Source organism: Patagioenas fasciata, chromosome 3 (assembly GCF_037038585.1).
Source record: "Patagioenas fasciata isolate bPatFas1 chromosome 3, bPatFas1.hap1, whole genome shotgun sequence".
Taxonomy (NCBI): domain Eukaryota; kingdom Metazoa; phylum Chordata; class Aves; order Columbiformes; family Columbidae; genus Patagioenas; species Patagioenas fasciata.
The window spans coordinates 118,287,384-118,313,476 of NC_092522.1; the positions used below are offsets into that span (position 1 = coordinate 118,287,384).

Here is a 26,093-nt window from a genome sequence, read left to right on the forward strand (position 1 = left end):
AGCTATGGTGAAATGCACCTCTGGTATTTTCAGATTGCTACACCAAGTAAAATGGGAAAGTTTTTGTTTTAGAGTTTCCATACTAAGTTCTCATTTTAATGAGATGCTCCTAGGTTAAAAATACCTTTTAAAAGTGATTTCCCATGTCTTTTCTACATTAGTGACAAACTGGAGGAGAAAATGTGGAGTACGCCTGAAAGTGGAAAGTTGAGGTTAGAGGTCTAGCCAAAGTCAAATGCTAGGGAGTTTCAGCTGTAGAGAGCTGATGCTTTGAATTATAATCAAGTGATTAATGTTTCCAACATAAGTGGGTTTGGGAGTTACAAGGACTTGCAGCAACAGCTTGGATAAGTACGGTGAAACCTTCTTTTACAGATATTTTATTTGTAGCACGTTCATTAGGTCGAACAGAACGGACAACATGTGCTTATGTGGTTAATGATAAATCCATCTGAGGACTAAACTAGTCTGCTGAGTTATGAGAAAGCCATTTGTAGGTCAGATTTTTCTGGAGAGGGATGGGTTTGAGAGAATTCTTATTTGGGAGGGGGAGGTAGGGAAAGGTCAGTGGGGGTGCAGGGAGAGGGGAGAAGCTGAAACCAACTTTTCTGCTGCTGTAAAATACATAGGATGTAAATGTTACAGATCTTGACTCATTTTTCAAGGTCACTTGCTTGTGAAGTCCATGTAGCTGGCTTCATAAATACCAAAAATAACATGGAAAGCACCAGGCATGTCTGAAAGGTATATGAATATTTTTTGTAAAATAGCAGGTAATTTGATGTTAAAGTGTGAAAATTGCAGTGATCTCTTTATCTATATTAGGCATTATAGTTTTGCTTCTTGGATTCAGACATTCTAACATGAAGTAAAAGGTACTGAACAAAAAAATCATATGTACGGCTATTCCTTCTGTTTGAATTCACCAGACTTTAATCCTGCTGCTGTGATGGGATTAAGATAGTCTTTCAAATAGAAGTAATCTCCCCTGAATGATAAAACAAGGTGAGAATATAGTTAATAAAAACAGTGTTTTGGCACATTCTTAGTGTTGTGGTTTTAGTTATAGATCTACTGTAGCCCTACCCAGGGCAGTGCAGGTCATCCATCCACAGATCCAACTGGTTTCCACCATGAACCGTGATGCCATTGGGTTTCAAATGGAACTCTGGCTGGTTCTAATTTTGAAAAAAAAAAAAAAGACAAATAAGTAAAACAAAGCCCTTATTCATTCACTTTATATAGCACCCAAACGTGAAAGTGTTTAGTTCTCTCCAAAATCTCATTAGTTGCTTGTCTGGATAGGGCAGCTAGAACTTGTGGACCTAAATACCTGACAGGTGAATGACTATCAGAAAGGGATTGCGAGTTGCACATCCTCACAAATGAACAGGAAAAACCTGTCTTTTTGAGACACACCTTTTCACTGCTGCTATTTCGCTAATTTTAGGTAAAAATGAAAATATGATGTTCAATGTCAAGGAAGCCCATTGCAAAATCACTACTCTCAAATGTGTTGCCCAAACCTTTTCCAGGTGTTGCTGCAGGTGCTATTTGGAGTGAACTTAGTTTATCAGAAGTTTGAAAGCTGACTGATTATACTAAGTAAGTGTTTTTAGGTAGAGAAAATGGCACCTAGCAAAGAGGTATTTAATTATATACATAAATGTACAACAAAACCAAGTACAGGAAGCTACCGCAGATTAATTCACTTTGAAAACTCATTTATTACTCTCGGGATAATGAACTAATGAAAGACATGGTGGCTTCTCCCCTCTCTTGCCATCTTGCAATCCAGAGTGAATGCCCTGCTGAGAAGATACACTTTAGTGCCACACGGCTCCAGCGGCAACTGCATGAAATCTAATGGCCTAATCAGAATCTACCTCATTCAGAGGCTACACAAGTACTTGTTTCTGACACCAAAAGGCACAATGACACTACTATCATATTTATTTTATAGATATTAAATAATTTGTGTTCTGTTATACCAGGAAAACACATATCTTGTTTTTTGCCCCCACATTACACGCTGAAAAATTAGCTGTAGAGATTGGAAGAATTAGTTAGACTCCCTCCACAGACCCTGGAGCAGGAAGGGCAGCTTTGGGGGTGATTCTCACTTGTCTTACACTATGTTTGGATAAGACGAATTATCCTCCACAAGTATTAATCTCTCTTAGCTACAGAGAGACAGCAGAGGTATTGAGTGCAGACGTGCCTTTGAAATGGCTAAGCTGAGTAGAGATACATCCCACTCCACTGATTTAAGGAGCTGCACTTGTGCAAGGGCAAAGCTCTAGGGGTAGATCTGCTCTTTGCCTCGGACAGCTTATGGACAAAAATCAGTGTACAAAGTGCAAGAAATAAGGATGTTAAAGCTGCATAGAAAATGCTGAGACTCACAGGGCAAACCTGCATTTATCCAAGTCCTTGGGATGCAGAAAAAATCCTGTTGGGCTTTCAGATAACTTGTCATTCTGAGACTAGCTATATTTTAGTTAATTGTTTTAGTTAATTAAATAGCACTAGGGCACTGCCACTGGAAAACTTTTATCCATGGTGTTAAATTTGATCATGGTCCCTGTTTGACCCAGTCTAGAGGCAGCTCTCTGACATGGCTTGAACATTGGCCAGAGCTTGTTCTCAGCATGCAATCTGGTAGGGCTGTTCTCTTTCAGAGGTTAAAGGCATTTAGCCTTCAATGTGCTCGTGGCTGGACTGTGTCTGCTGGCCCCAGGGCCAAAGACCAGCCCTGACTGTGTTTAGTTCATGGCAAGGTACACCAACAGTCTCTTGCAGTCTCTTCATCTTCCATTCTTATTATTTTAACTTGTCAGGATCAAAACCATAGGAAAACCGGTATAGTAGGCTGGGCTTGATGTGGGACTACCCTTTGAAATAGTATGGTGCTGTCTAATTCCCTTTCACTGTTCTCTCTAATCTATAAAGACCACGCAAATCTGATTTTGACCTGGATACCCTGATCTGCGTCATGGGCCACTCCATTCAGCAACTTCAATAGGCCACGCTGGAGCATGTCAGGGTTTGGAGCTGATAGTTTTTTGAGCTGGTTCAACAAACAGATCTGCAAGGCTTCTTCTTGACAGTACACCAGCTCTGATCTGAGACACAGCCTTAGACATCTGTTTTAAGGGCTTAACTACTCTGAGCTTATTTGAACTCAGTACAAGGCTCTGTTTATATTTCTGTGATTAATTGAAAATAACCTCTTGATAAAGGAGTGTCAACCGATACCTTAAGATTGTGCTCAAGTCATTCACAGGAGCGAAAAAGCTACACCAAAGGTTAGGCAGGTCAAAACCTTTGTTTGGATCAAAGCATATGTTGAACACTGTATAAATGCCAAATCTTAAAGTGTTTTGTATTTAAGGTCGAAGTTTGGAGTAAAATGATACTATAACAATAAATCCCTAATTCAGCTTGTTAACACGCTACCATATTCACAAAGATGTTTCTGATGGAGTGACTGGATAATGGTCTAATGTCTTAAAAATTTACAGCATAGGTGAGATCATTACTGTAATACCACATCCATTTCTGGTAGGCACATTCCAAGGAGGACTTTAATGCAATGGAAGTGGATCTCACCACAATTTGTGGTCTGTCTGTAAAATTTGCCCTACTGTGAGAGACTAAAAAAGCTCAGTAGTGTTATTTATTCAGGACAAGGTTACGAGATAACTTGTCTGTGGTTTTGTAAGATTGAGCCTACATGCTGAGGGAACAGCAGGCTCCAGTTTCCATTTGGAGCTGGATGGCCAAGGTGCTTTCTGCCAAAATACGGGGGGAACTGCAGCTATTCCTGGGATTGAAATAATCCTGTTGTGCTGAGGGTAAGGTGGGGCTGGGCTGTGCCTTGGTCAGCTGCAGCTTTCCCTGTCCATGCCTGATCTGTTGCTTCCTGGTGAAGATTGATGAGTGATGGACAGGCTTGAGGGTGGAAAGTGAGGCCAGACAAATACAGATTAAAAAGGCAGCCTTTCTTCTTGACAGGGTGGTAGCCACTGAAATAACTTATCTTGGGTAGATCATCCTTCATGGAAAATCTCTGATTCGGAGTGGGAAGTCTCCTTGAAAGATATGCCCTAATTTATAGTGATTCTGGTGTTGGTTTGGGACAATGCTCTGTGGCTTCAGCTGTGCAGCAGATCAAGTGATTGAAATGATCAAACACATGATCTCACCTACTCTTAAGATATTCCCATTTCAAATTTTAATTTTAATAGGAATATTATATTCCTATTAAGCTGATCAGTGAGTAGAGAAGTCTCAGTGAGACCATCTCTGACCTGACCATACTCAATTTGAAGGAAAAACATCTCCCATCACTTTCATATTTGTGGCTAGAATGACCACGTCTGTATTTTCTTTCCAGGAATCTGAGTTTAGGCCTGGGTTCCAACTCTCCCCATAGTTTACTGAATCTGTTAGGACACCTTTGAGCAGGATGAGGGGTGATTCACCTATTTCCAAGTGGAAAGTTTCCATCTGATGTGCTCCTCCACCTATAGTGACCTGGCCGTGGCTGCCGTCCATCTCATCCACCCTCCAGCAGTGGTGTACGTCCCAAATCTGGAAGACAAAATGATTCCTTGAAAAGTCCCATGGGCTCCTACCATAGGCTTTGTGGCACTGCCTACTGCAAAGGTGAGTGGGATTTGCAGAGCCCCTGAAGTCAAGCTGGGTCTAGGCTGCCTCCAAGGCCACATGTATACCAGGTATTAGGTCTAAAGGATGCTTTAAAACCTGTCACCTAGTCCAGTAGCTGACATCCCCTGTTACCCAGCATGTACAGAGGCATTCAGAAGATTTGTCTTGCTGGAAGATATCCATCCATCTTTGTTGAATTAAAGCAGTATCTTACACCCAACAAGGCAATGTTTTGACCACAAGCCCAGTGTGATTTTCTGCTTCTGTGGGTTATGCCATTGTCACGCCTCTCCCGTGCTTGGGCTGCTACTTGCCTTGTCCCCGAGGTGTGTAAAGGCATTTGCTCCTTTCTGGGCTGGCGACAGGACCCTGGCAGCCCTGACCTGTCTCCTCCACCATCCCCACGTGCTGGGGGACGCGAGCAGTGCTGCATTTCGGAGCGGCTGCCTGCAACCCCAGGCAGAATTAGCCCGGCTCTCGCAGGCAGCAGCTGACCCACGGGGTGCAAGGGGGATGTTGCTGCCTGCCTGCTGCCCTCAGGCACAAGCTGGCGCATTTGAGGAGCTTAGAAAAGCCAGAAAGCTGCTGAAAACTGCATTTTGCTCTTGGTGTCTAACATCATCACACCGCCACTGCTCAAAGAAATAAACTCTGACGGTGATGGGAATCACCTCCCCCCGACAACACCTCCTTCTTTCTTTGCTTTAATAAAACTTGTCACAGTGCTGATTTTTATTTTTTTTTTTTTCCAGTCAGCAGATTTTTAGGCTGGCTAATGAGGGGGAAAAATTTCTCTTCTCGCCTCTTCCCCCCCACTCCCAACCAAATTGCCTCCCTTTTCTTTCATGTCAGGGGCCAAGTTTGGATTGGAGCCTGTTGAAGTTTCTGTGTCATTTCCTGTTGCTGCCCTCCTCGACACTCGCTCCCGCGCTCGCTCTGCTTCTCTCCTCTTCTTTCCTCTCCTCTCCTCCCGCAGACGCACAAGGCGTCCGCCCTCCCGACCCAGCGGCTTTTTGGGGAGGACGTGAGAGGGCAGGGACATACCTCCCGCTCTCTCCTGTCACTTCGCATTCCTGCTCTTGCCATCCTCACCGGGCTCAGCTCCAACCTCACTGCCGGCAACGCTGAAGAACCCAACGGTAAAAACAACTTTATTCTCTGTGAGCAGCTCAGCTGCGCTTCCCAGGCTGCTGCGAACCTCAGCAAAAGCCTCCTTCTCTCTTGCAAACTTCTCTGCCGGTGGCCGTGGTCCTGTCCATGCAGGTGGTGGGGAGTGGGGTGGCTGCGGGATGCTGGTACTGCCTTTTTGGGTGGTGGGTGGGCAAGGGGCTGTGGTGGGGTCCTGTGGCGTACGGGAGGGACGGGGAAGGGAGCTCAGGCGTGCTCGCTTCATAGGACAGGACAGCATCTGCCAGAGCTGTCATTGATGCTGTTTTGCAAATGCTGGTGGCTTGATATGACTGACGGTTAAATAAAAAAGCTGTTTAAGGGAGGGAGAAACCAGCATGGGGCTGTACAGAAGCTGGGAAGGCAGTGAGCGGAGGTGAGGGAAAAGCAGAGAGTGCTCAGCATTTTCACTTACGTGTTTGTCTTTCGGCTTCAGTCTAGTGTTTACAGGTTTTTCCTAAGGCTTGTGTGCTGTCGCGTTCAAGGGGTTTGTGGGTGTGTGCAGTCCCGGTGATTGCTTTTCTGAGTAGAAAGAACTGATACTTGCGGGAATCTGTATTACATTCACTTGGAGGAGTGGGCAAAAATCAGCTGGCATCTGTAAAAACCTGCCTGTAATGCCTTTCCTCTGACATTTCCTTATTTGCTCGCTAAATGCACATATATTTATTTATTTGGTAGGAAAATGACACAAATGCTTGTGCTTTAAAGTGGAGTGACTGTGACTTCATGTACTATTTCTGTCATTCCTGACTCGTTCGGTCTTGACTGTTTCTTGGACAAACAAGGCGTAACAAGCTGACGGATAAATCCTGAAGCATGTGCCGGAGCCCGTTCCCGGAGCTTTCAGAGTTAAAAGGCTTTCTTGAACTCATTGACACGGGGCAGTAAATTTCAACGTGTCAGTAAGTGAGGGGAAAAAAAACCCCACACTTGCAGAGCGTTATACACCAGCAGATAGAGCCAGTGCTGCACAACCCCAGGGTCTTCACAGGCAGGATTAGTTCCTAACACCTCCAGCTACCCAGCAGCATTTAGAAAGGTCAATTATATGTAAGGTATTTACTGGCTAATTAGAAGAGGAGGGAGGGGGGAAAGCCTTGGAGGTGGCCCTAGGAAAAATGATCCTAAGGCTTTTTGTACAGCCCGTTTACCTACAAGTCATTGCTTGATGCATGTTGCCCATCAACTCCCCCTTGTTTTATGTTAGTTTTGCAGCAGAGTCCTCTCTGTTCCCCCATCTCTAATGGGAATGCAGTGGAAGAAGGTAGAGAATGGGGAACATAGGAGGGGGGCTTTGGGCACATCCTGAGCACAGGAATCCTTCACCCCAGCCTCTAGCCAAGGCATGACACCTCCCATGGCTGGGGAAAGTTCAAGCTCCCCAGCCAGCCTTGGCATCCCTGGTCTTGCTGCCATTAGCAATGGAGGACCCAGGAGACCTTGTTGACAGCTTTGCCTGGAGTTGGTTACTAGGTAAAAGCTCAAAGTTTGTTTCACAGCTCCAATATGAAAGCCCCATTTTTTCAAAAATCAAGTTGAGTAGGAAATGCTTTTTGGGATCTTCTCATCTCCCAGATTCCTTGTAAGTACTGTGCTACTCAATCCTGATTTTTCAAAAAGTTTTCTTCACTTTCAGCACTCTGCACAGCTGGTCTTTATGGTCTGTACTATCACACCAATCATAGAATCACAGAATGTCCCAAATTGGAAGGGACCCACAAGGATCATGGAGTCCAACTCCTGTCCCTGTACAGGACAACCCCACAGTTCACACCATGTGTCTGAGGACGTTGTCCAGTCTCTTCTTGAACACTGTCAGGCTTGGGGCCGTGACACCTCCCTGGGGAGCCTGTTCCAGTGCCCAGCACCCTCTGGATCAAGAACCTTTTCCTCATGTCCAACCTAAACCTGCCCCGGCACATCTTCCTGCCATTGCTCCAGGAGGGAATGTATTGATGATACACATGGATTAAGCTGAGACAATGTCTAGGTGTTACTGTAAGTTAGGATGGGCCAGGAGACTCCAGAAAGGCAGTTTGGATGTAGCCACCTTGTCTCAGAGTGTAAGAGAGTTGAATAATATGTAGGCATGAGTCTGTGCCAGTTGGCTTCAGGGCTGAAGAATGGGCTCTGGCACAGTTTAGTTTCCTAGCAGAGATGTAGCCAAGAGGCTAATGAGCTCATGTAAGAGAAAGAGGAGAGAAGCTGTAGCAGGACTCGCTCTCAGCATCTCTAAGGAGCTGAAGAAACAGTATTTACCTTGAACTGTGCTCTGGATTTCTTCATATGAAAGGAAATGGAGTGACAGACTGACATTTTTGCAGGGGTCCAACAAGCAACTCAGCTCTCAGGTGAATTGAATCATTGCTTGTGCAAGGTGACTGAGGGCAGTAACAGGCCTTCAGGTGCTACTTTTGGATGCTTGAAGGACAGATATGACCTGAAGTCCTTTAGAAATCTGTCCTTGCATAGAGATGTTGAGAGATGATGGTCTGTCTCAAATGCAGTTTGGGGTAGTTTGTTTCTAAACTATCAAAAACTTGACATATGGGTGCTCTAGTGGGAAATGAACATAATTTCATCCTTAATTATTTCAGAACTAAATCTGAAGCCACTTCATTTTAAGCTGACATTGCTCCACTGTGTTTAGTGAAGTTGTTCCTGATTTACAACAATCGAGGGGAGAAAAGATTCAGTACCTTCATATCTGTCCTTTTCTGCAACTTGCAAAGGAGAGAACAAGACAAGACAAACCCACTCAGGGTGAGATTGTCGTAAGAACTGAAGGGTCTTGAGTACGACCAAGACCTTTCTAGCTTTTTGCCAAAATATTCTTGCTTCCCCTAAATATCACCTTTTTGTTCAGTTAATGGAACCTTTTCCTCCGTAAAAGCAAATGCTAAAGACCAGGGTCCCCATCCTGTCTCTCTCCTTGTGCAAGCATGTTCTCCACACCATACTTTCAGTGCTCATGTAGCCTTGACAGATGAGTCAAGGGATGGAGATTCCAGTTCTGCTGCTTACCTTGAGAAAGTGCTCTGGAGCCCAACACACTTTAGTGTCTGGAAATATTTCCTGTTGCACAACATAAATTGTCTGTTTCAGTTTAATCCTGTTGTCTTCAATTACCTCACCAAAGTACTACCTTGAGAAAAGCCTCTCTTTGCAGTGGGAAAACCAGTATTGTAAGAGGCCACAGGGTGTGAAGAATTTCTGCAAGAAGGTGGAGTGAGCACGTGCTTCCCTTCCCCCTTTCTCCGTCTTGCACAAGGGCAAGGCAAACAAGCCTTGCTTTGTAACAGCTCAGAGGAGTGGGTCTGTGCTACTTCTAGCACCTCAGCCAGACCCTTTGCTGCTCACGGTGGCCACTGAGATCTCCAGGAGAGATCTTCCATCACCGGTGGCTTCTCATGGCTCTACTGGTCCTTTTCTCTGAGTAGCTTTTCCGTGCTTCAGTGCTTGAGCTTGGTGTGGTGCTCCCTGTCCTGCCTGAGGTTGCTCCAAAGATGCTCTACTGCTGCCCAGTGGCATGTTGCCTGCCATCTGCTTCAGTTTCTGCCAGGGTTCACTGGGGGAATAGCAGCATCATTTGGGGTAGCCCTGGCCCGCTAATGCTTGTGGGTGCTTCCCAGCTCAGCCCTGTCTGTCTCCCCAGGCTGAATCAGACACGCTCTGTTCATCTGCTTTGCTCTCATGTAGCTCTAGCTCCAGTTCTTGTGGTATTTAAGTGCTGATGCACAAATTAAGGTAACATTTATATGCTCTGGTGAGTCTTCAGCTCATCTGCACAAATCTCTTGTTTCCCTTCTAAGGCAGCGCCACTACCTGAGGACGGTCCTTGCCTCCTTGCTCTGGGGAGATGTTGACCTCTTCTCTGTTTATGGGACATTGCCATAGCAATGAGGATGTGTAGTGGAGATGGTCAGCTGAAAAGGTGCATGCCTCCTTCCCTCTCCAAACAGTGTCCTGTTTGCTTTTTGGCTATTTTTAAACATATTTGCTGCTGGAGGCTGAAGATCGCTATCAGTCCAAGCCTTGCCACCATGCAACTCACAGCTGTTTAAAATGGATTAGTGCTGAGGATGGAAGGACAGTTTTTGTTCTTCTGACCACTGTCTCAGGGCTGCCTGACATGTTGGTGACTGTGGCAGACTCACTTGCTTCCCAGGGAGTTGGTGAAGGGCAACGAAAGGCTGGAAGCCAGAAGCTTTTCCCCATTTCTCCTGACCTGTTCTGGAGTTGAACTGGTGAGAAGGAGGTGAGAGGCTTCTGTATCCCATCAGCAATCCCCTCAGTCATCGTCTCCCTCCCTGGAAGTGTTATTTTTGGTTAACTCATACAAGTCTGGGCCTCCTTTGTCTATCCTGTGGGAGGAAGCTCAAGGCTGGAATTTTGTAATAAAAGCCAGGTTTTTCTCTGGAGGCATTGTGGAGGAAGACACTCCTGTTGCTTCTTCAGTTCTTGTTAGTTCTTGATCAGCTTAATATGGTAACTGTGAAAGATTTTCTTTCCCCACTGAGAAGAAACTTGGCCTCTGAGGAAGGTTGGTTGGGGTGCTCATCCTGAGATAACTGATTTCTGCAGAGCCACTGGTGGGGATCCCGTCTCAAGGTGCTTGGACTTCACCTTCCTGATTCAAGTTCCCAGTAGTGTACTGGGGATGGGTCTCTCTGAGTGCAGCCCAGGACATTTGCAGCATTGCACAACTGCAGTATTGCTAAAATCAAGTTGTTTTCTTACCCCAAGGAGCACAGAGCAGCCTATTCGCTTCCACACTGGCAGCAGCTGGTTCTCACAGGAGCAAGCACATTTTTGTACCTGCAGTTTGGAGAGTGTTCTCAGAGGCTTTCTGTGGTTATGGATCTAGCACCCTGATTTCCCCTGTGACCACAATATTTTAACATTCTCATCCTCCACTGACCGTTGGCAACAGAAACACCACCACTCCCTGCTGTCTCCTCTTTGGCCATCTTACTTTGAAGTGGGGGTTGTTTCTACAGGCATTGGTGCAGTGGAAAGCTGAAAATATCTGAAATTGCCATAATTTAAATATGAAAGCACTCCCTTAACTTAAACGTACACAGAGAGCTTGCTAATAAAATCTGAGTTTAATTCTTGGTCATTGGTCACTGTACCAAGGATGGAGAAAACAACAGCTGAAGCCCATATCTCACCCTCAGTGGTACCTGACACACTACCTGTCAGATTGTCTACTGGAGTTTCCAAATATACTTAATTTAACTAGTTTAATAATATATATCCTGTACTCCTTTTATCTTACTATTCATTGTGATTCCCCTATGACATAGTCTAAAATTATGCAAATTATACTTGGTTTCCTTTTTAGTTTTTTCTTCTTCTTTATAAATGCATACATGAACTGTAGAGTCTTCAGAGATTTATTTTTCTTTAATGAAATCAGTCTCCTTTTCCTGGCTAGTGTAGCACATGAATGTTACATTTAAATATCTGCTTTCAAGTTCAGTCCTTTCCCTCAGACGTATTACTTTACACTACATTTGGCTGTGTTAAACTGCAGTGCTGATTTACTACATCAGTGACCATGAAAGACTCAGATTCTTCTGACTCCTGTTTTGATGCTTCTCTCTGTTTACTATCTACAATGCTCTGGTTTTTGGAATAGCTGGCAGATTGTAAACTTAAATTTCTTATTTCTTTTCCTCTACTTTATACAACGGATGCAATCAGATTAATATGTTTAGTAGATTTGGAACTGATTACGGAGCAAGTACAAAGGATCTCCTGAGAGCAATGATGGCATCAATGTCAAAGAAATGTGTAGTACCAGGTGTGCAGAGAAACGAAGAGGTAAATATCTGCCCAAAGCTTCCTCATCCCTCTTCCACAAGCAGGAGCTGGAAGCAGGGAGTGACCAGCTGCTGTTGACAGACCTCCTGGTTTCCTTTTTCTTTTTTTGAAGAGGTCTGTAAGTGTTTTCTCTGTTGCAATTCAGGAGTGAGAAGGATGCTCTTCAGCCAGCTAAGGAGGCTTGAAGAGCACCGAGCATGAAGGAGGCTTCCCTGTCTCCTCTGAAGTTGTTCATCCCTAAGACTGTCAGCTTTCTTCTCTGCACAAAATCTGCATCTGTTGGCACGTATGGAAGCTTTAGGTATGAGATTTAGTGAGCCAGAGTGTAAATTACTTTCAGTATTGAGCCTTATTGTTTAAAAAGCAAACAAATTCCAAACTGGGAATTCTCTCCTTTTTGTTTGCGTACTTGAAGAACTCCTGGTTAGGCAAACCTGCCAGGCATGCTGACTCTTCCTGACCAACTGCTTTAAAACAGGGGATGTACATAGTGACAGCAACAGTGGCAGCCGAAACCCTCCCCAGAGAGGAAATAGTTCACCACAGGCACCATGGGAGTAGTGAAGTCCACCTTCATCATTTTTTTATGCCTTCATAGTGAAAGGTCTGGAGCACAAGTCTTCTGAGGAGCAGCTGAGGGACCTGGGGCTGTTCAGCCTGGAGAAAAAGAGGGTGAGGGGAGACCTACTCGCTCTCTACAACTACCTGAAAGGAGGTTGTAGCGAGGAGGGCGTTGGTCTGTTCTCCCAAGTAGCAAGTGATAGGATGACAGGAATGGCCTCAAGTTGCACCAGGGGAGGTTTAGATTGGCTATTAGGAAAAATTTCTTCATGGAAAGGGTTGTTGGCATTGGAACAGGCTCCCTGGGGAAGCGGTGGAGCCACCATCCCTGGAGGTGTTTAAAAGATGTGTAGATGATGTTCTTTGGGACATGGTTTAGTTAGCTATAACAGTTGAACTTGATGATCTAGAGGGTCTTTTCCAGCCAAAATGATTCTACAATTCCTGTATGGGTCTGCATCACCTCTCATTCAGGTGGATGCTGAGTCAGGCAGTGTACATCTCATGCACCTCTAGTCAGAACCTTCAGCCAATATTTAGGAGAGGCTTTTCTGATGTGTCAGACAGCTTCTGAGAGGACCAAGCCAGGAGGCAGGTTCTTGCTCAAATATATCTCTGGGCTTGGTGTTTCCAGCTGGCTGGCCCTCAGCAGTTCCTCACTTGGCACGCGGGAACACCTAATTGCCCTGAACAGACACTGTGTCTCCCTGGACCATACATGTGCGCTTACAGGTTCTGAGTCACTCCTCAGAAATTCAGTGCTGTCCTTTGGGCTGTGCTGAGTGCCTGAACACTTAAGATAGGTGCCCTGGGTCACCCTGGTGGGCAGGATGTCCACAGCTTCGTTATTGTGATACCAAGGTGAGGCTTTTATTAAATGTGACCTGCAGGCAACTTTCCATAGCTCAGTTTTTGCAGGTGCAAAGGGCAGGCTACAATCCAGAGGAGTATTGCTGGCCTTAATTGATGTTTGCAAAGCAGTATGTAAGGTAGTGCCTGTAGAAATTGTGCACATTAGAAAGGGGATCACATGGCTATCACGCCATGCAATCTGAGTTTGTTTTCTGACAACACCAAACACTCCTTGATTCTGTGCAGACCTTGCCTGTTCTGTAATTTTCTAGAGTTGTCGCTGTAAGACAGGAGCTTGTTTGCAAAAAAAAAGAAAAGAGAAAAGTATCCTTCCAGGGCCCAGTTTGCTCTCTGCACAGCTTTAACGGTGCACATCGCTGCCAAACATCGCACAGCAGAGCACAGCAAGGCAGAGAAGTGCTTGTGAATCACCGTGGAACAACATCAGATGAGCCAAGAGGACCCATGTGATTTTAGGCAGGGCTCAAGAATTCCATTCCTTTAGCTTCAACCCAGGGGGCAAATTTGTTCATTTCCCTGGCATTGCAACAACGTTAAAGACTTTGCACCCATTTGCCCTGTTGGGTTTCTGCTCTGAAACAGTTGCTGTTCCTATTGTGTGTCATAATAGCAGTTAAAGGAAAGGTGGAGGTTCATTGGGATCAATTCTCATGTTCACTAAGCTGCTTTTACCCCCTCCTCAGTATATAAAATATCCTTAGAGCAAACGTAAGTTATGCAGCCAAAGTGGTCTGAGTAGATTACAGAATCGGAGAAATAGGTTCCCACCTCTGAAGTGAGTATGTTTTGCAAAAATTTGTTGGGAGATGGATACGGAGCTGTGAGTTGTCCCCTGTCTCTCTGAGACAGGAAGAACTGCTGATGCCTGATGACCTCATTGAATGATGGAGGGAAATTTTAGGAAGGTTGAGGCACCTGTGTCTGAGGGTATCAGGTGCTTCAGTGTTCATCTTTCCCAAGCAATTGGTGCATGTGTGTTCCTGAGCCTTACCTGAGTGGGCACCAGTTGCCTCGAACTAAAAGCATGTGAGATAGCTGTGTAATAGCATAGATGGTCAAGTTTCAGCACCCATGCTTGTGTTCTGAACTGTTGAATTCACCACTACAGAAATAGTACAAGAGTTTTCTTGACCTTTGATTCTTTCTTCTCATGGTAGAAGTCATGTAGTTTGACTCAGCTCAGAGAAAAAGTAAAAGTGTTCAGCAGACAGCAAGAAACAGCCTGAATTGGGGAGAAAGGAATAAAAGTATTTTCTGGGAAATACAGAAATTCAGGCAAAGATATGAAGAAAACCACCTGCTCGAGAGAAGCAGCCTTGAGAGGTGAGCATAAAACTTCATAACTAGTCTTTCCGTGCTTCCTTGACAGCCTAGAGTTGTGTCACAATGGAAGACACCCTAAATTGTAGCCCTGTTGCAGTGAGTCTCTAGGGTCTCATGTCACTGCAACCCCCAGGGCCACTATGGATCTGAGGGGGAGACTAAGTGCAGCTGCATTATCTAAGAACCCTGTGTTCTCCACCAGTCCAACATTCATGATGATAGGAAGTTCATCATATCCAACTGCAAAATGGGAGTGCTACCTCAAAGCCACTTCTCAGAGGTTTCATTCCTTCTTGCTTGCAATGTGCTAGAAAAATGAAACGCTCTATGTGACTGCTGTGTGCAATTAATGAGGGAAGGTTGAAAATAACACCCATGACTTTCTGTTGTATATGTTCCTTGAGAAAAGGCACGCTATCCATGGTGAGACATCACAGCACGAAGATTCTCAAAGCATATATACAAAAGTTTGAAACTGGAGGTTTTGTTGATCCTGGAAGAAACAGCAGATTACAAACTGAGACTCAGAAAAGAAAAATAAATCGCCAGTTTCATCAATATTTGCTCTTGCTTTATTGCTAAATGGAGGCAGCTCACCTGTGTTGTGGTTTTGGTCCTGTTTATCTTCTGATTTTGCATACACTTTATTTCTGGGCAATTATAGTTTCCAGAGCTGGCCACAAGGTAGGCAGCTGAAGAGCCACATTATCTCTTCCATCCTCTCTTTCACCGGATTTCTGAGCTTGGGGTCTTGCTTTTGAGCAAAAAAATTGTGATGGGGACGATAAGGACTAGACTACTACAAGGAAAATGTAAACTTCCATCAGGGTCTGAATTATGGTGGACAGCAAACAACTCGATATTTCAATCTGCAAAATCACTTTGGGCCATAAGGACATGCAGGTTACAAACTCATAGCATAGGACAACTTAACATAGAATCTCTAAGGCTTTTAAGGAAATTAGTTCTACCTTGTTCTTTCCATTGAACCATATGACTTAGAGAAGTGTGAAGTAAACCTGCTCGGAAATCCTCTGGAGGAGACAAGGGCTGCCTGAGGGTATCTGTGGGGTGATTTCCCCCTTGTCCATGGCTGGGTAGTTGATAAAGCTGTTGTGCTGCCTTGGTGCAATATCTATTGACAAGTCTTTCTTATAAAGTTCGAAGGACAAAGAGAAGAAGTCAGTGCTAAGGCAGGCTGCAGGGTTTTTTTTTTGAGGGGAACATCTGTGATCCCTTGTTCCTTCTTCTAATTATTTAATCTGTTATACCACTATGCAGAGTCTGGTAGCGTAGGATGACACCACTTTGTTCCGTCTGACTTCAGTTCAGCTTTTTTGGCCCTTTCATTCTGAATGCAGGCTCATTATGGCTGCTGTTTACTAGAAGGCATTGTAAAAAAAGATCTGGCATGTGTTTATTTAAATAACATCTGATATATTCTGGAGCATAGGCAGCATGGAGTAGCTATAGTGCTGTTTCCAAAGAGTTTAAATGACATCCTTGGTAAGAAAATAGAGAGGAAGGAAAGATTTCTTACATGTGCCTGTGTATTTCCCCTAGAATAGGATCAAAGTTAAGAAAAGAAACTGTGGTTTTGTTTCTCCACAGTTGCTGGAGTTCGCAGACTTCCCAGGATCTACATTTCAAGGCTTTCATCAACCAGATTTTGTACACTTACATTTGTTCAAAATAGTTTCCAGGCAATGGGTGATTAGTGGTTAGAAATGACTTGCAGTTTGGTGATAATTTGATTAAGTGAAATCCTTAGGAAAATGAGCATTCCGGATCTCTCATGTTTCTCTACTTCACCTGTGGACCACAACTCCTTCTCCACCCAGTCTCACAGGGGGCATCTTCTTTATCTCAGACGAATGCTAGTCAAGAAATACAAGAGAATGCCTCCAGCCAGAATGACCAGCAGGAAAAGACATTAACTCCAAAAAAGTACTTTTACATTTTTCCAGGAGAACTTAAAATACAGTAATTATGGCCCTCTCCCCAAGAACTCCATGTACTCTGGTTCTTTTGAATTAATTCAGTGCTAAGGACTGTGCTGTGCTACTAGCAGGGGGCTGAGTAGGTGGACTGCAGAGTTATAGTGTTTCCAGAGGTGCAAGAAGCATGGGGTTGATGGCATCTTGAGAAGACTCTCACCTCCTTGACACGCGAAGGAGGCCACCCCTCAGTAGCATCGTCTGGAGCAGCACTCCTTCATCTGTGGGTCTGAGACAGTCTGCAAACAAATGAGGATGATCCATACCTGTACAACATTTCCATGCTGACCAGTGTGCCAGTGAAGAAAATGAGGAAAATTCAAAAGTCAGAGGTGAACATTCAAAGTTTAACCATTTTTTAAAATTATGTGTAAATTTAAATAATTTTCTAGTGTTGTTCAAGCTGGGCGATGTTTTGTTTTTTGTTTTTTTTTTTTTTTGGGGGGGGTTGTTTTTTTCTTTAACATAAGAAGGTGAAGTGCTATAAGAGTATAGCTTGACCTGTCAGTCCTTACTAATAGAAGGACCATCTTGTGTCCTGCTCCTTCATTCAGAAATGGGGAGAGTGGAAGAGAAAGTTAAGTAGTAAAGTAGGTACTTTTACACAAATCTTTGCTTTACTGATTTACTTCAGGATATTTTGGTTTGAAATATTATTTTAAGAAAGGATGATGTCTTTCTGCTGTCCTGTAAGAGCTGCGGGTATACATCTATCATAGGGACCGATTCATGCATTTCCAGTTGGTGTGAAGGGATTTACAAATGCTCGAACTTACAAACACACATGGATTTACAGAGAGTTGCTTGAAGTGGTTTTGCGGATCTCCTTTTGATAGACACATCCTTTTTGTATCCAAACCATAGACTTAGTACCAATGCAGCGGTACCTGGGGTGACAGAAGGAGAGAAACAGTCTCACCTCCTCTGTGTTCTGGACACTTTTCCAGCACTGGGGAAGCCAGCATGACCCTGTGTACAGCAGCCATTGGTGGCCACCATAGAATCATTTTGTTTGGAAAAGACCCTCAAGATCACGGAGTCCAACTGTCAACCTAACTAAACCATATCCCTAAGTGCCACATCTATAAGGTTTTTAGACACCGCCAGGTATGGTGACTCAACCACCTCCCTGGGCAGCCTGTTCCAATGGCCAACAATCCTTTCCATGAAGAAATTTTTCCTAATATCCAATCTAAACCTCCCCTGGTGCAATTTGAGGCCATTTCCTCTGCTATCACTTGCTACTTGGGAGGAGAAACCAAACATCCCCTATGCTACAGCCTCCTTTCAGGTAGTTGTAGAGAGAGAAAAGGTCTCCCCTCAGCCTCCTTTTCTCCAGGCTGAACAGCCCCAGGTCCCTCAGCTGCTCCCCACCAGACTTGTGCTCCATCTCACATCCTTCTGGCCACCATCTCACAAAATAGGCCAACCCAGCTGTTATCATAGGTACCTAAATAAAAGGTGAAAAAGGAACAGTGAGACTATTCAGTTCATCTGCCTCGATAATGGAAACCATAGACTTTCCCTGAATTAACTCCCATGGCAATTACAGCAGGCACCTCACCTTTGTTTTTCAAGTGGTTCCATCCTTGGCAGTCGTAATTCCATGAGTAGATTCTCTCTGAGAGTGCATCCAACTTCATTTACAGGATCCATGTATGAAGAACATGTGAGATCCTTCAGTAAGATTTAAAGTCTAAACCTATTTCAAACTTTATACAGAAAAAGAAAGATCTGGAAGTCCACAGTCACTAATATAGTATGCATGAGACTCAGTTAATTCGCCTTGCAAGAGGCCTTTAAGAGAACTTGCAAATGCATGCTGCATTAGGTCTAGGACATGGGTGAGTGCACAAAAGCAGCACCAAATAAACAGAAAACATTGTCGCGACGTAACTAGGAGGTCATGGGATCTGCGTAGCTCGAAGCGTTGCTTAGCAGATCAGTTTGTGCTGTGGCCATTTTTTTTCCTCACAGATGGGCTAAAAATAAGTTAGATTAAGTATATCCAAGGAAAAAAAAAATAGTTTTGCCAAGGCTTGAGCAAGCTGCCAATGTCAGCAAAAGGAGGCAGCAATGTAAGTAAACTTCAGAGGAGGAAAGCTGCAGAGTGTCCTGCTGGAGAGAGCAAAGGGACCGGCTCTGCACACTGGCTGGATGTGGGGTGAGGGGCTGGATGGGCGATTAGGTTGATTTGTGTCTTCTGTGTTTACCAAGGCAGATCCCAATGGAGAGGGGGGTTTTTCTTTCAGCTGATAAATATTCCTGCCTCTAATTTCAAATGTTTTCCCCCCCTTCTGTGGCCCTTTGAGTTAACCTCTGCCATGCCAAGTCATTCAGGTGGATAAGTAGGTGTTGAGGTCCCTACAGAAATTTGGAGGCCCTGTCACTGCTGTTACTGTCTATTCTGCTTCTCCAGGGTTGAATCTACATTTGGCTGTGATCTCACATCTATTTTTCCAGCAGATCCTCAGAAATGGGCGATTTAGGCAAGGTGAGGAACTGGATCTTGTATCAGCAGAGCAAGCAGCAATGCCTCTGCTGTCTGTACTGCAGGATGCTCCCCAGCGACCATGAAGCTGCAGTTAGGATGTATGATGGACCAAAAGCACATGGTATATCAAGGCTTTGCAGGGCTCAGACGAGCCATAGCTTCTCAGTGGCTCTGTCGTAACTGATTCTGAGCTTGGTCTCAGGTGCTAGTAGATCTTAATTTAGTTGGCTGTGAAAGAAGCTTCCTGTTGATTTCTGCTCTTCCTTTTATTTTGGAGAGTCACTACATCTGGGTCAAGGCTAATGTTGTACTGAGGCTCCATACACTAAGTCTTCAGGGGTGCTGATGCATAGAAAAACCCTCTTATCCATCAATGAGAGGAGGAGACCAAGTCTATAATGGTGCTCCTCTGATTTGTGAGTACTTGCTCCACTTTGGGGAGGTGTTAATGGTAAGATGCATGGCCAGAGGGAACAAAAGCCAGCAGATATCATCCTCTACCAAGTAGCAGTTATTTGTTGGTCTCTGGAGTATTTAGTTTGGACAGGTTTTTAAATGCACTCAATTCCGACAGAAGTAATATTGGTGAAAGGGGGGCTGGTATCATGCAGGGAATATCGTGGGGATAAACATCTGCTTCTTTTTGGTTAACAACCATATTTGTTACATTAAAACAAATACCACTGTCTGACCCAGAGAGCTTGTGGAAGAGGGCCAGAAAACAAACTTTGTTGCTACTGATGAGATAATGGATCAAAAAAAAAAGACTGCAGTGCTATAAAAAAACCCAAACCAAACAAAAAACTCAATCAAAAAACTGTTTCTCATTTCTTTTAATGTTACTCTGAAAATTAAGACGTGTAGTTATTCAGCTCAGCCTCACTTTGTAGAGTCAGTGGGTTTTACACTTGGCGAAAGAGAATTACAACTTTCCCACATTGTTTGAGAACTGCATTAGAAATGTGTCTGAATGGTCAGATTCACTCCCCTCCATGCATTAGGGCCAGGGGATTGATGCACTTTATTTGAGAAACAGTAACCACGTACAAAAATTGTGTCAAGACTCTCAGACGATCAAGAAGGAGTCGGATTTAGGCGTTCACTTTGGCCTTCTCCTCCATAGCCACTGTCTGTCTAGATCTGTGGAAGCGATGCCATTAATGCCAATGCACTGATCCCTCTGTCTGTCTGTCTGTCTGGCCACATCAGTCTCCCATCTGGATATGATGTAATTTCCTTTGCTTCTTTATTGGGAGATTAAAGGAGCTGCCTCTTCTCCCTTCTCCTTGTAGATAATTTATTGTTTCTGGATTTAATAACTTTAAGTATTTGAAGTTTTCCTGCAGATGGATTAGGAGCAAATAAGAACATTGAAACAACAGTATTTTTAAGGCAAGCATCTACAGTATAGGCTACCCATTTCCTTATTCACCCTGTTGTATAGATTGAGATTCACATATATAGCCTAGCTGTCACTTCAAAGGCAGCTTTGGCTAGTAGGTGTTGTTCCTTATAGTAAATTTAAAAGGGAAAGTATCTTAAATGTCCTTCTGGTAGCTGTTGTTAAGTTCAATGGTGTCATTAAGAACTGCTTCAGAAAGTTCAGAATTCTCCTCCTGTTGGTGTTTGGCCTGTTGGCTGATGTATGAGCTCTTGAAGCAATGGGACATCACTCCTTATCACCAAGCTTTACATCTGGAGTTTTTTTCTACCCAGAAGCTTGCTTTGCCTCTCTTATAAGCACCAAACGGCATCTGCCATAACAAGTCAGTGGCGTCATGTAGGGATTTACTTTAATAAGATGTTGAGCTGGAGATTTGTCTGGAGTTGATAGCACCAGCCCACCTGCTGTAGGAGCCAGATATAATTCCATAAGGCAGAGTGTTATACTATCTTAGCACATGCCATCCTGTCAGAACTACTGGATTGAATCCAGTGGTGGGCTACAAAGATGATGAAGGGTCTGGAGCATCTCTCTTATGAGGAAAGACTGAGAGAGCTGTGTCTGTTCAGCCTGGAGAAGAAAAGGCTGAGCGGGGAACTTATCAATGCTTATAAATATCTCAAGATGGGTGTCAAGGGGATGAAACCAGACTCTTTTTAGTGGTGCCCAAAGACAGGATGAGAGACAATGGGCACAGACAAACACAGGAGGTTCCATTTAAACATGAGGAGAAACTTCTTTCCTTTGAGGTGCCAGAGCCCTGGAACAGGCTGCCCAGAGAGGCTGTGGAGTCTCCTTCTCTGGAGACATTCAAACCCACCTGGACACATTCCTGTGCGATCTGCTCTGGTGAACCTGCTTTAGCAGGTGGCTTGGACTGGATGATCTCCAGAGGTCCCTTCCAACCCCAACCATGCTGTGCTTCCATCTCCTGGGAGTTGATGCTCCAACTGTATGCAGATGTGATGAGCTGATTGTTCAAAGGTTGGCTGCACTGAAGTAGTTTTTTCACTGCAGCTCTCTGCCCCACAGATAAGCTCTGCTTGTGGGACCAAAGGGGACTGATTGTTCTCCAGCCCAAGTGGTGAAGTTGCTGCCCTTACAGGCTCTCTAGGGTCCAGTTTCAGTCCTGACACCTTGGGGGACTTGCCCCGTGATGTGGGTGTTCTTTCAGGACACAGCTAACTATAGATATTTATTTATTTTTATTGTCAAGCACAAGAGTAGCATGAAGACATACAGACGTCTGTCAGCTTTGCTACAAGTTTCTGAGAGTACTTCATAGCAATTTTGGGTTGCTTCCATATTTCCAGCTGTCCTATTTTCCCAGATCTAGAAGACTCCCCTGCATCTGAAACTCTGGTCTTATGGTTGCCCAGGGCTGTTTCTGCAACAGTTCTGATAGATTGTTTTGTTTTTCTAAGCAAAAGTCTGCATGGGAATGGTCTTTCCTGTTGTACCTCCTTGGTGCCGTCAGCTCTGTTGGCAATACATGTCCAGGTCCCTGGGCTGCCACAGACTGGTGACATGCACGGGGATCTCAAATGGGGTTTTATAAAATGAGACTCAGAGCCACGTCCTGCTTCACCACGAGGTTGTGAAGCATTTTGTAGACTGTGGGTTGTTTGGGCACTGCAGTAGATGGCAACCGCATTTAGCACTCCAAAGAGTGCATGTCTGTGAAAAGTCTCTCTTGCCTGGAGCCAAGACATGGAGGGGAAGCAGCTGACACAGCCACTGTTGCTCTGCTTGTCTTGTGTGCTACCACTGAGGGCTGAGCTTTGGCCAAGAGTGTCTCCTGTCTCCTTACAGACACTCTGCTGTGACTCTGTCTGGACACACAGTCTGGCTATGAGATGGCAGGTAACAACTCTGTGACATTGCTGAAGGCTGAAACCTGCTCGAGGAGGTCTTCTCCTCCCGTACGATGGTGGGAAGCAGGTGCTGAGACTGGCTGAACTGGAGGCTGAAGGAAAAAGAGACTTTCTCCTTGGCTTCTGGGAAGAAACATCCAGGTCTAGTTATGTTACAGGTGGCTTCAGACTAAGACTTGTCCTGACTGGCTCATTGCAGAAGGTCTAGGAGGACATTTGTCTCAAGGTTTGGTGGTTACTAACATGCATGAGCAGTGGATTAGGGCTTGAACCCATGCTTGTGTCCTCAGCCTAATGTGCTGTGTAGTCTTGTGACACTCCTGCTTTGCAGTTGAACCAAAGATGGTCAGTCAGAATGCATCTGAGAGCAATGTTTGCAGGTTTAAAGGTCTGTAAAAAAATCTGATGGCTTTGCTTAATCACTGCAGTGTTGGGGAGGGATCTGGTCATCCGTGGTAGAGGGACAGACTTTCTGTCCCCATCTGCAGGTATTTCCAGTGCTCTGTGGGTCAGTACATTCCCACTCCATGTTCTGTCTACTATATCTGAATGACTAGTGATTCTCCCTGTGAGAAAACCCAAATTTGTCTGTTTTTCTGGCCAACTGATGAATAATAATAACCAATAAACAATGAGCAGCTTCTGATGCTGCAGAAACAGCCCTTAGCAGAGGCAACTCAATGACCGATCATCATCTGTTTCAGGAGAAGCTTTGCAGGGAGAGTTCGCCATCCCACTACATCTTTGCTTCACTTGGAATAATTTTGGTTGCATATCTTGGTTCAACATGCTTCCCAGTCCTTTGAGTCGGTAAGAAGATCCACAGCTAAAGCCTCCCTATATGGAGCTTGCAAAGCTCTTTTCTTTGAATGCATAGATGCTTTCCCCTGTGGTTGGCCAACGAGTTTTACACAGGGTTTAGTACTCACCGTGTGTCCCCGTATGGGATGGGAAAGCACTTGGACCATGTCATACAGAGGGTTTTAGGGCTTCCCTCTGATAGAAAGGTGAATCCATCTCTAGTGACTGTTCACAGCCCTGCAATGAACACAATATATATCCTTTGTAACGATGCATTTTTTCTTCTTCCTCAAATAGTTGCTTTACTTACCTAGATTTATAAATCCACCAGCCAAACTCTATTAATAAATTACACATTAAAGACATAGTCTCTGCCAAAATATTTTTTTCCCATGTAGTTTAACTATAATGCTTGGAAGGAGAAATCAAGCATCAAATAGAGTTCCTGGCACCAGCATGAGGTACTTTGTTTGTATAGCCATGTCAGGTACATGTTGTGATTTTTCACAATTCTCACTGACTAATTGTTATTGGCAAAATGTTTCTATAAGTATGAGACAATATCAGTTAACTTCTTCATCCACTGGAGGAGGTCCAGTCCTACTCACACACCTTTTACCAGTGGAGAGAGCTGGTGGCACAGTGATAGTTGCAGTAGGGAACCGAAAAAGCAAAATGCCAGGTTTTACTGCAGAGCTTTTCACCATCACAAATGGGGAAAGTGGAAACACAGACTGAATAAATGGGTCTTATGGTGCTGGACTATGAACAGGTTTTCCCAGCATGCCAGCACTTAGCCCTCAGTCTCCTGAGTTATACAACATTACACAGCTCTCTTAAATGGGCCAGCTATTTCTCTATGCAAGAGTGACTTGGTGAGATTTTCCTGTCTGTTGACTATGAAATATATATTTCACTTTCTTCAAGAAAGGCCATTTTTATTTGCAACTCAAGTGGAATCAATATTCCAAAGTGGCTTTTCAATAAAATCAAGGTAAACATGGTAATGAGAAGACAAGCACTGTAAACAGATTTTTCATGTGTCAGACAGCTGATATATATTTTCAAATATATGGCTTGATTTTACAGTGATAAATATGGGAGACTGCTAGCAGATGAACAAGAACTACAGAAGGAGAGGAATGATGTGAAACTGCCTTTTTTTTTCTCCTTAGCTTGTGGCAACATGTAGGCATGTATGGGACTCCCTTGGGCTGAAGAGGTAGGACAGGTATTGTTTTTATGGATGGTCTTGGCTGGAAAAAAGGCAACTTTACAATATACTTAGAGTCTCTAGTGTTACATCAAGTCAAATTCTGGAGTTCTTGCCTCAACAGTGGGATGCCTAAAGGTTAAAGGAGGAAGAAGACATTAGGGAAGGGCTGCAAGGGGTCATTGTATGAATCAATATTTCACTGATGCCCAAGCCCATGGTGCTGGAATCATCCTCTCCCCTATCTCTGCGCAAATCCCCCAGCTTTACCTGACCTTTCACAGTCTACACAAATGATTACCTCTCACTTTTCCCAGGAACGTGCGGTGTGTTTCTGCTCTGCTAAGCGGTGGCCACGTTCCAAGCAGCAGCGGCAGCATTTTTATGCTCTTGTATTGGAAGAGGACTTGCATAGTTTGAATCATCACTTGCAGTCACCCACAGCAGAAATGCTTGTGATTAGAACCTTGTGAGATCATCCCTGTAGCTTGCGGAAAAGATTTGGCATCTTTCTTGGGAGAAAAGCAACTGGAAGACTGAAGAAATTATCTGCCCCCAACTGTGTAAGTCAACACAAAGGTGTGAAGTGTAGAAGTGCCACATTACCCCTAAATGGCTTTGAGGTGGTGGATGAATAGCAAACAACTCTATTTTTTTTTTGTATTTTCTTAATTGCAACATCCCTCCCTAAAATGTCACCCTGATTTCCCAAGGATTGTAGGAGTCATAGCATGTTTGCAGGTTAGAGAGAGTTAAATGGAGCTAACTCACCTACGAATCAAACTTTCTAAATTAATTGCTGTTGTTTTGATGAGAAAGTTTGGAAACACTGTAACATTAAATAAAAGAAGCTTGCAAGAAAGCAATTGAAGTAATAATTTGTTTGAGGGGAAAACTCGGATATGATTCCAAATTGGTAAAAAAGAGACTAGAGGTGAAGGCTGAGAATTAATATAAGCAGAATCTTTTGTTTTTGCAGTTGGTGATTAGGGATGTGACATTTGGTGGATGAAGAGAGCATTGCTTTGGGCCTGGAGTTCTCCATCCTGGTTCATTTTCCAGCCTTGCCTTACATACATTTTTGAGAGTGAGAAGTTTCTTGTTCGCTGGTGAGCAATTCGTGGGGTTGGTTGCATCTGTGTGACGTCCATGGTGCCCATCAATGGACTGAGCTTTGCTGAGCTGTTGTTTGTCACCTCACTGGCTTTATCCTGGGTGCTCTGGATTTACAAACAATGGCAATTTTTTTTAATTTGGGAAGCTGCTGTTGACATCACCCTAAAAATGGACTTGGGCATTTGATGGGGGAAGCAGATGTGATGCTGCTGCCAGGAATCTAAAGTAAGACACAGACCTCCCAAACTTTCCTGTTGTTTTGTCTTAATCCAAGAAATTAGACTGGCATCTTTCTTATTGCCACTTGTTAGAAAGACTTAGAGATTTCATTAGATGTTGGATTTTCATCTTAACCAATAAAAAGCAAAGAAAAATCATGCACACAGCCTGGCAGGGGGATTGAACGTTAGTGCAATATAAAAGGTCCCCTCAGGTGTGGCTGGTGCTGTATGGTTTGTGTAGTGTTCAGCAAGGCCCTGTCAGTGCTGACGTTTCCTGTTGCTCATAGCATTCCTTTACTATTACTTTTCTTTTTTGTCTTGCTTTGTAGAATTTGATCTCTGCTTTAAATTACATCTCCGGTAACACGTGTGCTCTGATTATTGCAATGTGCTTCGCTGAATAAGGATCTTTCCCTTCCTCAACCTCAATTCGCTTCACCTTGGCTTATAACTTTACTTTCTGGGGAAAGGAATGGTTTGTTTTCTTTTGGGATTGCTGGAGA

General features: G+C 44.1%; 1 protein-coding gene and 1 long non-coding RNA gene across 5 annotated transcripts in view; one reads left to right on the forward strand and one right to left on the reverse strand.

Annotated features, from left to right (window-relative positions):
* EVA1A (eva-1 homolog A, regulator of programmed cell death) overlaps positions 1-26,093 on the forward strand; it is a 214,253-nt gene that overhangs the window by 140,484 nt on the left and 47,676 nt on the right. The window contains exon 1 of one of the 3 annotated variants that reach the window (XM_071807118.1): positions 16,642-16,759. The exons of the other annotated variants lie outside the window; for them this stretch is intronic. The gene's annotated coding sequence lies outside the window, so the exon portion shown is untranslated. Of the gene's footprint in view, positions 1-16,641; positions 16,760-26,093 lie in introns of those variants that run through there. 3 annotated transcript variants of the gene reach the window in all.
* LOC139827649 (uncharacterized) lies at positions 234-6,363 on the reverse strand. Of its 2 annotated transcripts, none has more exons than XR_011738554.1 (3): positions 6,257-6,363; positions 4,488-4,596; positions 234-1,178 (listed from the first exon to the last, which is right to left on the reverse strand). It is a non-coding gene; the product is annotated as an uncharacterized lncRNA (long non-coding RNA). The 2 variants fall into 2 exon arrangements; XR_011738555.1 differs by lacking the exon at positions 6,257-6,363 and adding an exon at positions 5,719-5,934.